This window comes from Pleurodeles waltl, chromosome 8 (assembly GCF_031143425.1).
Source record: "Pleurodeles waltl isolate 20211129_DDA chromosome 8, aPleWal1.hap1.20221129, whole genome shotgun sequence".
Lineage (NCBI taxonomy): Eukaryota > Metazoa > Chordata > Amphibia > Caudata > Salamandridae > Pleurodeles > Pleurodeles waltl.
Window position 1 is genome coordinate 199,456,293 of NC_090447.1, and position 14,145 is coordinate 199,470,437.

Below are 14,145 nucleotides of genomic sequence, written 5' to 3' on the forward strand. Positions count from 1 at the left end.
GAGTGTTCGCAAGGAAGAAAGAGGAATACAAATCAGAGGAAAGAAAGATGGCAGAGCAAAATATGGCATCACCACCACAATGTTTATCAACACCATGAGAACCACCCAAATCTTGGAAACAGTAGAAGAAAATATTCATAACATACCTGTTAGCTATTGGGGGAGATCAAAATGGGCCACTTAAATGGCAGGCCATCCTACTTCATCACTTGGGTACTGAAAAAAAGAGAGATTTATTAGGACCTACCAGAAGTATCTTTGGGAATAGGTAATGGCCAACCCGTGAATGGGTTTGACATATCTATACAAATGTTAGACATTCAATTTACTCCTAGAACTAATTTAGTTCTAGAATTCCATAAATCTTTTTCAATGGTACAGAGAGTGGATGAGGACATTGCATAATATATGGCAGCATTAAGAGACCTTGCATTAGCTTGTCGATTTGAACAGTTGACCAATTCGCTGATAAGAGACCAGATAGTAAGGTGAACGTATAGTAAGAAGATAAGGGAAAAGCTGTTGATGAAAGATTTTAATTTGGAGAAAGATATACAAACAGCTAAAGGGATGGTTTGCACAGCATTGTGGTTGCAGGAAATAGACAAACCAAATTATGGGAAAAAAGAGGATGCAATAAAGGAAGTTAGGAGTGGAAATGGAGTGGAAACAAGCAAGGAAAAAAATAAAAGTGTAAAAGAAAACATAGAAATATCCAAAGTGGGTGGAGAGGCAAGGCAACAAAAGTGTTGGATGGAGAGAAGTGAAGTGTTTCCGTTGTGATGGTCCAGGCCACATTGTATCTAGTAAGATGTGTGTGGCAAAGAATGCAATTTGCAGACGTTGCAGCAAAAGAGGGCATTTTGCCAAGGTGTGTAGAACCAAAGCTGAGACTATAAGTAATAGAAGAATATAGGTAGTGGACCAGCACATTCAGGACTAGTGTGAAAGCATTCATGAAGTGGTTTTGACAGTAAATGGAGAGTTGGAACATTCAGGTGAAATTAACCAGTGCAAAAGTAAAATGGCAATGGGGGCACAAGAAGTGAAATTAGAAAGTGTTGATAAATTAGAGAACCCATATTGTCAAATATTTTTGAATGATATGCCCATAGAGGTGTTAGTAGACTCAGGAAGCTTATTCACTCTCATATCAAAAGAAACATATGAAATTAAGTGGGCAAGCATACAAGATTCTCAGATGTGTAAATCAGATATAATGGTCGTTGCCTGTGCAGGAAAGAGAATAGCAATCTTAGGAATGAAATGGATGACGATCACTTTTAAGGAGATGGCTGTTTATGGATGGATATATATTGTAGACTATGGTTCATATTTGTTGGGTTGGCGCCGTCAGACGGATCTGGACATAGTAATAAATTCAAATATGAAGGAACCAATAGTGTTAGCAGAGAAGGATGAAATAGAAGTAGTAAATGGAGGAGCTCAAGACAAATTGGTGTGAAAAATATCCAAAAGTATTTTCAAATGAATTGGGCTTGTTGAAGTGTTTTACTCATAAAACAATATTAAAGAAGGGAGCAAAATTGGTAATCCACAAATTATGAAATATATCTAATATGATGAGGGAGCCAATGAGACAGGAATTGGGCAAGTTGCTACAACAGGACGTTATCAAGCCTATTGAGGCGTCTGAATAGCTCACACCAGTTGTGATTGCACCGAAGGAAGGAGGAACAATTTGGCTGTGTGTAGATATTCAGGTTCTTAATAAGAACATTTGGGTGGCTGATAACAATGGGAGGAAAAGGAGTAATGTGTAGTGTTCCTGATATGTCATTGGCATATCATCAAGTTAACTTATATGAACAATCTAGACATTTTGCATCTTTTGTTACACCATTAGGGTCTTTCCGTTACAAAAGGATGCCTTTTGGACTGGCTTCAGCCTCTGCGGTGTTTCAAAGGATAATGAAAAGTATTTTGAGGATATAAAGAAAGTGCTATGGCCCTCATTGTGAATTTGGCGGTCATGGTACAGCCATGCTGGCAGTGGCGGTCGGACCACCTGCAGGCTGGCGGTGCAGACCACCAAATTATGTCCCTGGAGGCGATCCCACTGTAACACAGCCAGTTCCCCGCCAGTGCTGTCCGACCGCCGCCTCTGGTGGTTGCCATTTCTATGCCGACGGCAAGCAGTTTACTGCCCAGCCTACCACGAGTTAGCAGACCGCCACGTTTTCTGGGACTGTCCGACCGCCATAAAAATCTGGCGGAAACAAACAGTATATAAGGAGACACTCGCATTCAGGGGTGCAGACGAGTCCACAGACGACATGGAACGTGCACTGGAAGACTTCCCAGCACTCTTCTTCACCTTCCTCCTACAGGACCAGCAATGCCTACAAAGACGCCATTGGTGAGTATACCCGCCTAGCACATAATGGAGGGAAGGAGAGAGTCACACACGTATACGCAACACCCACACACGCCATGGACTGCAACGGTCACACGCAATACAACACTGGTACCAATACACACACACACACATTCACAGATACACACACACAGACCACACACACGCACAACCAAAACACACACACCAAGCCCAACACACACATCACACACACACACCTGGGCAAAAATCATCACAACAGAACCTCATATACACCCAACCACAGCAATCCACACTCAATAGGCCACAAAAGTAATGCAGGCACCCTAATGCTGTATCAGACAGGACCAGCAAGCATAACAAAATGTCATCACAATCTGTATGGAATAGGGTACATACAACACAACCAATTCTGAACGGTCAGAAATCCATGCAAAGGGGACATCCGCACATCATAGACACACAACACATTCATACCTCCACACATACATCAAAATACTCAACCACTCAAATACCACAACTAAGCATACACAAACATACCAATCCATATTCATTGCAATACTTACAATGCCCAAGTAATGGATCCAGCCTATGAAGCCATACAGATAAAATGTATAGATATGCAAAGTAAACAGCATCCAAATACATTTGTATATTAACCATGTACTTAGAAAGGCTCGATAAATGCTTGAAAGTGTCACCAATGTGGCCTGTTGGGCAGTTGTATTTTGACTTTGACACACAAATAACAATTATATGCAAAAGTGGGCCATAGGCCAGTCCAAATGCAAATCATTGGGCCAACTTGACTCCTGACAGCCTCATGGCCTCCACAGGGTAGGGACATCAATGGGTGGTTGTCAGTGGGTGGCGGCTGTGGTGGGGGTTTTGGTTTAGGAGGGGGGTCCTTGGGCTTTGGTTTGGGAGGGGTTGGGCATTCAACTTTAGATTTGGACAGATAGGCATGGGGGTTTGATTTGGGTTTAGGCACAGGTGTTTTTTTGGTATGGGGAGGCTTTTTGGCAGGGGGAGGGGCATGGGAAACAGAAGGGGGGGTCATGGGAGGACTTGGAGATGAAGGGACTGTGTGTGTTGTGGGTGCCATGATGGCGAGGGGCATCACGGGGTGGGACAGGATCAGGGAACAGATCAAGGCAAGGAAAAACGGGGTCATGGGCTTGGATACAGGTCTTGGAGTGGAGGTAGAGGGAGTTCTTGTTGGACGTGTAGGTGTGCTGGACATGGATGCAGGTGTTTGCATAGTGAGCATGTGTGAGATGGAGAAATGTTGAGTGTCTGAGTGGGAGTGCTTATGTGTTTTGGGAGGAGGGGGAAGAGAGGCTGGGAGAGGACAAACAGGTCATGTGAATGTATGTTCGGGTGGTGTCTGCAAGTAAGGTGGGTGTGCTGCATATGGTTGTGATGGTGTTTGTGGTGAGTTTGGATGTGGTGCTTGGGGTGCATGTCTGAGTGTCTGCTATTGTGGTGACTGTGGGCAAAACAAAAGAGATATCAGGATCTAGGAGTGAGGATGCAATGCTGGCAGGTGTGAGTGGTGATGTGACTGTAAGGCATGAGGTGGCAGGGGAGACAGGGAAGGCAGTGGCTGTTGTTGTGTCTGCTTGTGAGTGTTGAGTGTTGAATGCTTCTGGTGTGACTTGTGGTGCCTGTGTATGCCTTTTGCATGCCTTGTCTGTTGCTTTAGGTGAATGTTTGTCTGAATGTGTGAGTTGGATGGGTGAGGGGAGAGTTCTCTCGGATTCAGCACAGGTAGCTGGAGGAAGGACGAAAGAAGTAGGGACACTAACTGCCGACAATGAAGAGGCCAGAGCTCCGTAGGCCAGCCAAGGCACTGTGAATGCATTCCAGGTAGGCATTGGTCTGCTGCATCTGGGATACCAGGCCCTGGATGGCATTGACAATGGTTCACTGCCCCAGAGAGATGGATCTCAGGAGGTCAATAGCCTCCGCATTGAGGGCAGCAGGGCTGACTGGGGGAGGGGCAGAGGTGCCTGTGGTGAAGGAGACACCCACCCTCCTGGGCGAGAAGATACTGGGAGGGCAGTGCTGGTAAGGGGGTGGCGGACAAGGATGTTGCTGGCTGGTCCCAGAAGGGTCCGCCACTGCCAAGGAGCTGCAATCGGAGGAGAAATCAGAGTCAGATGTTGCAGTTCCTGTCTCCCCAGTGTTGCTCCCCTCCCCCTCCAACCCAGTGGCAGTCCCAGCACCTGTGGTTTCTGCCTCCTGGGTTCTGTGGGCTGAAGCCTCCCCATTCGCCGGTGCCCCTACTCCATCACCTGCTGATGCTAATGCACACAACGAAAGAAGAGGACAAAGAGGGAGGGTGGGAGAGAAAGAAAGGCGAGCATAGAGTCAATGTCTACACATCTAGCACATATTAACACTGTTTTAGCCATTAGCATAGCAGTTACAGGTATGCCACACCTACTACATTACCACATTCTTCAACTCTCCCAAATTGCTACCCATAAGTAAGTACAACCATTATCCTTCTACAGCACAACTCAGGATCTGCTGCACACTGGCATGTCTCTATGAATCCTGATTAGAACTATTATAAGGTAATCCCTAATTAACATCATTTCAATGTTATGCCAACCTGTGTATGCCCTTACAGAACCAACAATTTCTGAAAAAAAAACTGTACATGAGAGTCACTTTCGTCCAGTCCAATCCTAGATTGTACAACTTTACACATGCCTGGCATCCTTTGTTATAGATACGCACTTATCTTACATACCTACACACCTTCATACCTACACACCTTTTACATGAATATCCTAGCCAAATACCCTATCATATAAACACTAGACATCTACTGTTGAGACGGGCCACTCACCTGAAAAGCAGGAGGTCTGCAGGGGTGATGGTATGCCCCTTGACCTCCTGGAACACCTCTTGGCACTTCCTGGTGGACACAGAAACCCCGACAGCTGTCCCAAAAGGAAAGGGGGAGTGGAAGAGAAAGAGAAAGAGAAAGAGACAAAACACTGCCACATCTTGCCGGTCCAGCCGGGCACCCTGTAATTTCGAGGGGGCAGGTCGTTGTTGACAGAGTGATAGTAGAGTTAGTGCACTCAACTTCCTTGAAACTGAATCTCTCTTTCTTATATGGGCACAGGAGCGATAGAAGAACACCGGGATGCTCCAGCACTTTTCTTGGATAGTAATAACTGTTGCCACAATTACTAACACTGCATTACCAAAAACCCAGACTGAGTACCATAACAATAAGTACTGCGACACTAGGGCTGGCTACACAGAGATTCACAGTTACACACTACAATTAGAACTGTGGTTGCACTTATCATGCACAAGAAAGACAAACAAGGGCATTAATTATATCACATATAACTTTCCTGCATGCGTAGGGTTAAATTAAAAGGAACAAAAACAATCCAAGAAATACAAATGTCCACTCTGGGTTTAAACAGTTAGGGTGGCACAGTTTGGTTTCACTGTGTGTGTGAAAAACCCTTCAAAAGCAAATTCCTCAAACCTGAAACACAGGCATGAATGACACTATTTAAATCCAAGAGCTATGCTATTAGAGAAAGAAAAGTCACGTAAATGCTCTTTTAAAATTGCACTGTAACTTTTTGTAGTACTTGAGCTCAAGCAGATTTCCTGAAGCACATTTAGGCAAGTAACTACAATAATAATGTAGAATGTTCAGAAATGCATTTGTCTCTTCAAGATAAGCACTCTGCCAAAATACGAGGCCTGAAATACACCAGCTGTTCTAGGAAAGCGCGGCGCTCAAAGAACAAACTCCCTGGAGAATACCAGTCACTTAGCTGCAGTTTTTTCCAGAGTGCTGGAGGAATGCCTGGTGTTAGCTGGTACAGGAACTTAGAAAATAATTGCCTCAAAATTCCTGAACACGAGGATGACAGCAGGGCCTGGACTGCCAAATCAGATGCTGAGATCAGGAAGCAAAACAAAGCCAAGCAGGGAGGCATGCGTCACTCTGCTATTTATAGCCAATCAGGAAAGCAGTTGAGTTTCCACATGTGGATGAGTCACCACACCCAATTAGAAGCATATGTCTACATCACACCCAATTAGAAGCACATGTCTACACCTGCTCATATTAGCAAACAAGCATTGGTAAAACAAGCATTGATAAAACCAATTGGGTAACACAGCACATTATGTTTACTTAGAAACATGAAGGCTTAACTAAGAACAGAGATATAATTTAACCCTAATCCCTATGGATGCTGACAGATGACGCATGAGGCACCTTGGGGATTCTTGACATCTACCATTGTATATCTCACTCATCTTTTCCATTCAGAGGGAAATAACACAAGAAATACACTCTGTTACTCTCCCCCTTGCGGCTGCTGTGTTGCCCCCAAGCGCCCATCCAATTCCAGGTAGGCCACCACCACCTATGTGGGCCATTAGGGGGGGTCATGGTCCGATGGGCACCCTTTCCTCGTTGGGAGGCCATCCCCAACGGGGCCTCCACGATCTTCTGGGCTCAGTGTCTCAGGTCCTCCCACCGCTTCCTGCAGTGGGTGCTCTGCCAGCTATAAACCCCCAGGGTCTGCACTTCCTTTGCAATGGCTTTCCACAATGCTTTCTTCTGAAGGGCACTGACCTGGATGGGAGACACAGAAAGAAGGGCACAGTCATGTAGACGTATCAAGCAGAAATATGATAGGACTACAAACAGTATACATCTCACATCCATCCATGACATTACACTTATACTTTGTTTTCCAACATGTGTGTCCGATGCATCACTCTCCACAGGGTATACAGCATACACATACTATCATCCACACACAACTATGTCGCTACTACTACACCAATATGCAACCTACCTGCCATTCTGGAGCCCCATACAGATTTGTATAGTGGGTAGGACCCCATCCACAAGTTTCTGCAGTTCTTCAGTTGTGAAGGCGGGGGCCCTATCCCTGGTGACACGTGCCACTGTGGTTTCCAGGTACAGGACACAGCAGCACACACAGTGGAGGTCTTGTTGGCTGGAGAGTCATGGATCAAGTGAGATAGGCTGTAGAAAATGGTGGTCATGGCTGCAGCGGTCTGCACTGTCACTGCTGGCGGTCATCATCCTTGGCCCCTGTTCAATCAATCAATCAATCAATCAATATTTGTAAAGTGTGGCTACTCACCAGTGAGGGTCTCAAGGCGCTGGGGGGGGCCTCATCCGAAGAGCTACGTCTTGAGGTTCTTCCTGAAGATGGTGAGCGACGTGCTTTGTCTGAGTTGCAGGTGGGGGGGATTTTTCCAGCTCTTTGCTCCTGTGTAGGAGAAAGATCGTCCACCGGCGGTGTTTTTGTGGATGCGAGGGATGGTGGCCAGGCCCTTCTGGGCTGAGCAGAGGGATCTGGTGGGGATGTGGAAGGAGACGTAGTGGTACAGGTAGGCTGGTTCTGCATTGTGTATGGCCTTGTACGTGTGGGTGAGAAGTTTGAAGGTGACCGGTAGGCAGTGGAGAGCCCTCAGGTCTTGGGAGATGTGTTCTCGGCAAGGGAGGTCCAGAATGAGTCTGGCAGTGGTGTTCTGGATGAGTTGAAGTTTTTTGATGTTCCTAGTTGAGGTGCTGGCGTGGAGGGCGTTGCCGTAGTCGAGGTTGCTAGTGACTAAGGCGTGGGTAACTGTCCTGCAACAGTCTGATCTTCCAAAGATTGTGGAGTGTGTGCCAGCAGGAGGAGACAACAGAGTTTACCTGGCGGGTCATGGATAGGGAGGAGCCGAGGATGATTCCTAATTTGAGGGTGTGCTCAGTCAGTGCAGGGGGGTGCTGAGGGATGTGGGTCCCCAGGAGTCATCCCAAGCTGAGGTGGCGTTTCCGAAGATGATGACCTCCATCTTGTCAGAATTATGCTTGAGGCAGCTTTCTCTCATCCAGGTGGCGACGGCTTCCATTCTTGAGTGAAAGTTCCTTTTGGCTGTGTCCGGGTCATCGGTGAGGGAAATGATGAGTTGTGTGTCATCGGCATATGACACAATGTTCATATTGTGGCTTCTGACGATGGAAGTAAGAGGGGTGGTGTATATATTGAACAGTGTGGGGCTCAGTGAGGATCCTTGGGGGACTTCGCAGTTGACTCCTGTGGGTAGGGAAGTGTGGGGCGGGAGTCTGACCCTCTGAGTCCTCCCAGAGAAGAAGGAGTGGATCCATTCCAGGGTTCTCTGCGGATTCCTATGTCGTGGAGTCTGGTGTGCAGAGTGCTGTGGGAGACCATGTCAAAAGCTGCTGAGAGGTCGAGGAGTCTGAGTGCTGTGGTGTGGCTGCGGTCTAGGAGTAATTGGATGTCGTCAGTGGCTGCCAGGAGTGCTGTCTTCGTGCTGTGATTGTTGCAGAAGCCGGACTGGGAGCAACCCAGGGAGTTGTGCGTTGATTGCTTTCTCTAGTACTTTGGTGGGGTAGGGTAACAGTGAGATGGGCCGGAAATTCTTTAGTTCTGATAGGCCAGCCGAAGGTTTGTTCAGGAGAGAGTGTATTTCGGCGTGTTTCCAGTCCTCGGGGAAGGTTCCCGTACTGATGGAGCAGTTGATTGTGTTACGATGCTCGGGGCGAAGGATGCACTGGCTCTGATCTATTTGTGGTGCTGGCAAGGGTCTGAGGGGGCTCTGGAGTGGGTGCTGTTCATGATGTTGACTGGTTCCTCAGTGGTGAGCATGGACCAGCCGTGGATGGTCTGGGTGTGTTCTGGGGGGGTGGGTCGATCGCAGGTTCCGGTGCAAGGATTTTCCGGGAGGAAGCTGTCGCAGATGTCCTGGGTCTTGTGGTGGAAAAAGTAGGCAAGTTTGTCGCAGAGGTCCTCTGACTGGGGATGCTGGTGGATTTGGAGGGGGGATCTGTGAATTGGTTGATGACTGAGAGGAGTTCCTTTGAGTTGTGTGTGGAGGAGTTGATGCGCTCTCGGAGTGCATCCTTCCTTGCGTTCTTGATTTTTTGTCAGTGGGCGGCAGATGCGGCTCTGAATGAGGTGAGGTTTTTGCTGAATTAGTTGTTCCTCAATTTTTTCTCTAAATGCCTGCGGGTACGCATAGACATCAATGTTAACCAATAAAGAGTTGCACGGCGGTTTTGACCGCCTACTGCCATGACAACATACACCAGCGGAATGAGCTCACTGTAATCATTTCTCTGCATGCAGGACAAGCAGCAGCCATTTTACACATTTGATGTACATTGTACAGTATTTCATGTGTGTCACAGCTCGTACAGGCAATGTACATGCCAAGCAGAAACGATTGTGAACAATGTTAATTATATCTTGTCAGTTGTACCTTCTGAGTTATGAGGAATATTGTGTAGACACATAAACAGCCTATGATTTTGTAGTAGGTAAAAGGGTGACTCTAGCTTTATAAGTCCTGACACCAGACACCACAAATATAAGGTGTATTCGCACCAGGTTAGTTCAGTGAGTTGTTATATTGTAGGAACAGTCTATCATCAAATTTATGGTTGCAGGTGTGATGTATATTGCAGAAAGTGTGTCAAAATAAGGGATAAATGAAGTGTAATCATTGTCATACTTGTGTTGTTTGCTATATCTAGATACCGACCACTGTGGAGGCTGAGAAATGCACCTGTGTACTGGCTCCTGGTTGACCTTGCCACCATGAAAGAAAGACACATCATAGTCACCTATCGTCTCAGCCGTGCAACAATCAGGAAACTGTGTACCCAGCTAGAGTCAGATCTGCTGCCAGCCATATGCCAACCTACAGCCATTCCTCAAGCTCTGCAGGTGCTTCTGTCCTCAACTTTTTGGCCAGTGGCTCATTCTAAGGGACAGTGGAATTAGCAGCAGGTATGTCTCAAACTATGTACTGTGTTGTGGAATATCTTGTCTGCCTTATTAAAACATGTTGGAAGCTACCTCAAATTTTCCTATACTATAGATTTTGCCAATGAGAGGGCTGAATTCTATGCAATGGGTCATATCCCTCATGTAATAAGGGCCATACATGGTACCCATTTTGCATTGGTACCACCCAGGGACAGCGAGCAAGTGCATTGAAATAGAAAGAGCTTTCATTCAATTAATGTGCAGATGGTCTGTTTAGCAGACCAATACATCTCCCAGGTGACTGCAAAGTTTCCTGGGTCTGTACATGATTCCCACATCCTCAGGAACAGCAGTGTCCCACATATGAGGGCGCACCTACAGCGGGAGAGAGTCTACCTCATTGGTGAGTATGATGAGTGTATGTATAATCCTTGTGAGTTCAGCAATCCTACTCTTTCGACTCTGAACATAGCAGGACTCTAACAGATGTTTCCCCTATCCACAGGTGATTCAGGGTATTCAAATCTGTCCTGGCTACTGACACAGGTGAGGAATCCAAAGACCGGAGCTGAGATTTGGTACAATGAGGCTCATGGGAGGATGAGGAGGGTCATTGAGAGGGCATTCGGTCTTCTGTAGGCAAGGTTTTGGTGTTTGCACATCTCTGGAGGTTCCCTGCTCTACTCACCTCAGAAGGTGTGCCAGATTGTCGTGTCCTGCTGCATGCTGCACAATTTGGCACTAAGGAGGCATCTGCCATTGCTGGAACAGGAGGGAGTAGGTGTGTACCAATAGCAGAAGAGGGAGCAATGGACAGTGGTGAAGATGGGGACGAGGATGATGTTGTCTCAAGAACTCAGCTCATCCAGCAATATTTCCAGTGACATTCTGGTAGGTGAATCTCTCAAGATACTACTTTTCATGCGGAACTACAGTAGGGGTGTTGTTTGAAATCTATCTGATGTGAGCAGTGTTATGTCTCAGTTAGGTACATCAGTAGAGTGTACCTGATAGGTAGGTATAATTGCGCTGAAGAACTGCTGCCATTGCTATCGTCATTCTGTATAAATTGATTTCAATTATTATCCAAACCCCTTATACGCTTAATTATATATGATTTTTTGGGAAGTGACAATGTAATGTACCTTCTTCACAGCTGTCCTCATACATCACCTCAGTGTACAGTTTCCCCAAATTTGCTTTCTCTGTTTTGTAAATCTATCAGTAGAGGATAGCATACTGATAATTGAGCTAGACAGCATTTCTGTTATGTGTCATGTGTCCAAGACAGAAATTGTGTGATAAGTTAAGTTTTGTTCAAAATATCCTCTATATGTAGTTACAATTAGATATGTTTGTAGACACTTTCTATTGCAGGTGAATGAAGTATTGCATTGATATGGTGATCTATTATAACAGAATTTTTGTTCACAATTTTCACAGAAGGCCTGTCGCTGAATGCTGAGTTCCCTTCCCTTTTTGCTACCCGTCAACCCAGAGATGTGTGGACATTGACACTGAGCATCTGACACTGACCTGTGTCGATAAAGGCTTACCATTTTTTACTTTTCTAACAACACTTTGATTAATACACCACATTATTGTTTGCTCATTGTCTCTTATTAAACACACAAAACCAATTGTTGTGTTCAAGTCTGTAAGGATGGGTTGGTGTTCGAAATCATCAGTCTGCTAGGGCAAGCAGAAGGTAGCACAGACTCAGTATCCAGGAGTGATAGGAAAATGGAGCTATGGCAGTAGTATGGCTACAAGGTGTCTCAGTGGCACACAAGGGTGACAGTTCAGGAGAGGCTCATTTCCTGGCAGTGGGGTTGGTCTTGGCTTCAGTCCCTGCAGCATGCCTGGTTCTGCAGTCACTTTTGGGTGGGGGTTTCTCAGCTACAATTGGAGGGTCACTAGTGGCTTGTGAGCCCTCAGGCAGGGCCTCCATCCCACTAGCTGCGGCAGATGTAGAGGGCTAGTCAGGACAGTGGCTAGTGGAAGGGGCCTGGTGGTGGGTGGAGGACTCATGCAGGATGGATATCAACTCCTGCATTAACCCTTTCATGGAGGCCATGGTGGCATTGTGTTCCTGCTGCTGCTGCATGGTCTCCTGGTGGTACTCCCTCTGCAGCCTTTGGTTTTCCCCCAACATGGTGATTATATGGCCATCTTGTCCTGGGATTGGTGGTATGCTCCCAGGGCTTGTGCTATGGCCTCTTGGGCAAGTGGCTCCCTGGGTTGCCCCACTCTTTGGCCCACAGATGCCATCCCACTGGCCCTAGCCCCCTGTGCCTGTGTCCCCGGCACAGTGTGCCCACTTCCATTTACACCAGGACCTTCATCATCTTGAGTGGTGGGTGCTGACTCAGGCCCCTGTACAGGTGGGCACACTGTAGATTGGCGTGGCATGCACACTATAGATTGACGTGGCATGGAGACACTGGTTTGGGGGCATTGGATGACTGGTGTTGTGCCTGCTACAGTTGTAGGGGGCTCTATCATGGCCTGGGTGAGGCTAGTGGAGGTAGACTGCCTTGAGGTGCCGGATAGGCCAGGGAGGTCATTCAGCTCCAGACATTCTGAGTAGCTGTCATCACTGGGGTCTTCTTCTGGTGGAGGACTGGGTCTTCGTGGCACCTGCTGAGAAGTGACATTGTCAGTGGTAATTGTGGATAACAGTGATTGCTATTCAAATCTTCTTAATCTGTTTGACATAGGTTGCTAAGTGAGTGCTATTTGGCATGCTTGAGTTTGCAGGGCTATCTATGTGAGGGGGTGCGCACAATGTTGGGTTAATAAAGAGTGATGCATTGTGGGATTCATAGTGCTTCATGATGAACATGCATTAGGTGCATTTGTGAGAGCAGACGTTTGGATTGGTGTTAGTGGGGTTGGGTGGGCATGCAGGGGACGGGGACGCATGCAACACAGGTATACTTAATACAAGAACATTAAAGGTGACTTACCAGTCTCCAGTCCTCCAGGGATTCCACTGCAGGATTGCAAAGACCTCCTCCTCCCATGATGTCAGCTTCATCCATATTCAAATTGGCCAATGAGGTATGGTGTTGTAGTGAAGGATTCTCTTTGACCGCGGTGGTCCATACCACATTTGGATTACCGCCATGCTAAGACAGCTGTGCTGATTTGAGGGTCAAAATATAGAGGGAGGCCTGCTTTTGAAGTGGTAGTGTGGGTGGTGGGACCACCTCTCTCCCTCCGTCCTTCAGCCTGGCAGTGTCAGAATTGTGGCTGTATTCTGGTGATTTTGTTCTTCTGAGTCATAATAGGGAGGGCAGATTACCGCTGCCAGTGCCGTCTTTTGGCGGCCGCCAGCATGGCGGTTTGCGGAAAAAATACGCCAAAGTCATAATGAGGGCCTATATCTTCAGGATCATATATTGATTGTGGGGGAAAAGTGGAAGTGAACATGATTTGTTATTTGATGAAGTAATGGAAAGGTTGGGAAAACATGAATGGACCATAAAAAGAGAAAAATGTCAAATTGGGAAACAAGAGGTGACTTACTTGGAACATGTTTTAAACAGTAGAGGGATCAGACCAAAGAATAGCATAGTGGAAGTGATAGAAAAGGCAACAAAAACCGTGTACAAAAGATGAATTAAATTTGTTCCTAGGTCTTGCGGAATATTGTTCAAAATGTGTAAAAAACTTTACAAAAATAGTAGAACCTCTAAGGAAGAAAGGAATAGAGTTTGTATGGAATGAGGAATGTAAACTTGCTTTTAGGGAGATAGTTTGATGTTACAGGAAAAATGCACATAACTACAGATGCTAGTAATGTTGGCATTGGTACATTATTAACATAGGTTAAAGATGATGATGAATGTGTGGTTGGATTTGCATCCAGAATACTACAGGGAGCAGAAAACGCACAATCTGTAATAGAGAGGGAGGCCTTAGCCTAATGCTGGGAAATCAACCATTTTAAGTTCTATGTGTGGTGTATACCTTTCA